The sequence below is a fragment of the Corylus avellana genome, unplaced genomic scaffold (assembly GCF_965113065.1).
Source record: "Corylus avellana unplaced genomic scaffold, dhCorAvel1.hap1.2 HAP1_SCAFFOLD_32, whole genome shotgun sequence".
Classification (NCBI taxonomy): domain Eukaryota; kingdom Viridiplantae; phylum Streptophyta; class Magnoliopsida; order Fagales; family Betulaceae; genus Corylus; species Corylus avellana.
Window position 1 is genome coordinate 132,501 of NW_028290483.1, and position 2,433 is coordinate 134,933.

The following is a 2,433-nucleotide window of genomic DNA, read 5'->3' on the forward strand; positions in this document are numbered from 1 at the left end:
AGGGAGCAGGCGAAGCGTGTCGTTCGTAATGGAAAGAAAGATACCGCTACTTCGCCTCTTTGTTGGACCGCCGGCGCGAACACAGTGGTCTCTGACCAGGACCAGGAACCAATTAGAATTTGGATCTTGACATGTCGGTGGTTTTTAACCGTAGGCATCTTGCCAGGAAGTTGGTGGGCTCATCATGAATTAGGTCGGGGTGGCTGGTGGTTTCGGGATCCCGTAGAAAATGCTTCTTTTATGCCTCGGGTATTAGCCACAGCTCGTATTCATTCAGTAATTCTACCCCTTCTTCATTCTTGGACCTCGTTTCTTAATATTGTGACTCTTCCATGCTGTGTCTCAGGAACCTTTTCAATACGGTCCGGATTGCTAGCTCCCGTTCATAGTTTTGCTACAGATGATACACGAGGAATCTTTTTATGGCGGTTCTTCCTTCTAATGACCGGCATATCTATGATTCTTTTCTCCCAGATGAAGCAGCAGGCATCGGTCCGTAGAACCTATAAAAAAGAGATGGTTGTGGCGCGAAGTACTCTTGTGCACCTACGTCACTCGGCTCGCGCGCAAGCCCGCCCCGTTATGTTATGGAAGAATTGAACTTATTGCTGGGCTGGTTATTCAGAGCCAGCAATTGGCTGCCGGATTTCGCCCCGCAACTAGAAGAAGATCGCTTCGGGGGTCACTGTGGCGTGACTGAATGTAGAGCAGTCCGCCTCTACAGCGTTTGATCAGTAGATTATTTATAACTTCGGAAGATGGTCAAGGTAGCTTGCTTCCAAGCCACTGCACTAGATGCGCATGTAGTCGTAGTAGTCGGCTCAGAATGCCCAGATAAAACGGCACCTACCTTTATTTCAAGCCAAAAACAATTTAGGAGTAAGGGATATGCGGAAGCTACCCGATTCGGATGCCAATCCATGGAATCCTAGAGCCATTATAAAAGAGTCTCTAACGAAGTCATAAACCCTACCTGATTGAGAGCTAACAGCCGGATGTGATGATCCTTCCGCATACCAAGTTGCCACCACCTCAGACAATTTGGGTACCAAGGGCGTGGTGTCAAGTCAAGAGTTCAGACCGTCGAATGAATTGTGGCCTGGTGGGAGGACTTGTGTTACGATGCAGCTGGCACCTTTGAGGTCTCGTTGCAGAGTAGGCAGCAACTCTTGCGTGCACTGTACACGGTTGGCGCCTTCGGTGTGTAGACGAAAACAGTTGGCGCGGTTGTGATAACTTAATGGAACTTTTTAGTTGAATTCCGAGGTGTGGAAAAGTTGAGTAGTGACTTTGCGGTCCCCGATTGGTACAAGAGTAAGATGGTCCATCTTTCTTTCCAGTAAGGGCAAAGTTCGGATTGAGCTTATGGTAACAGGTGGGCGAGAGTGCTACTGTTACAAATGCAGTTGGAACTTCAATCTTGGCTGCTTACGCTGAAGTAAGAGATGGGTGTGCTATCGTCACGAGGTAAAACAAGAGCGAATTGATATTTGGCTATCGGGTTGATGGCATTACAATGTGCAAAGGATTGCTCCAAGTGTAGTTGACAGTTTCAGTGTCTTTGCAAGTGAGCAGCGATCGTTCGGAAAACGAGTCGACATGGTCTTGAACGACCCCGCTTTGGACTTCGATGGCTGCTTGAAGGACGCAGATTGGGAAGTTGGCTGTGGTCCGTCGTGCATTGTGCAGACGACTGATGGCTTACGTTGCCAAGAGGGCATTGTGAGACAAAGGAAAGGGCTGAAAAGGATGGTGTTTGGCCCAGGATCTCACTATCACCTATGCATGTGCGAGAATGCGATACGGTAGAGGCCGATGTGTCATTGGGACACTTAGCGTGGTAGACCGGGAAAGAGTGCTGTTACCACGAATGCGGTGAAGAACTGCGTTGCCTGCCGGTGCCAAAAGACTCAATGTGCAGAAGTGTGGTGGTCGAGCTATAGAGCTGTCACCACTCATACGGAGGAAATGCCATGATGCTTTGTTGTGGCAATTGAAGTGGAACTTCAAGGGGATGCGATGTCTGGTGTGGCGAACCGTCATCACTACTGCAGGAGAGAGCTGCAATGAGACTCGCTGCGGAAGTCGAGTTAGACGACCGCGTCCTGTTGCGTTCACGGGCGAAGACAGGACTCAAGCTTCGTAGTTAGGGCAAAGTACTGGCATGCTGCCATCGGTAGACTGATGAAGTCACAAAGGCAGAATTGGAAAAAGTCGGATACCTCATAAGATAAGGGTTTGGCATGAGTTAGGGGGAGACTCTGTGCCGGCTCACTGGTGGGTAAGAACGCTGGATGAAAACGAAGTTGCTAGAATGCTGTTTCGGAAGGGCCCCCCCAAGGGGAGGCGAACCTCTGGTTTACTTGACAGGGTCAATCTAGGTGCCGTTTTATCTGTTATGTTAAGGTTAGTTATGAACCCAGAGGGCTGTGC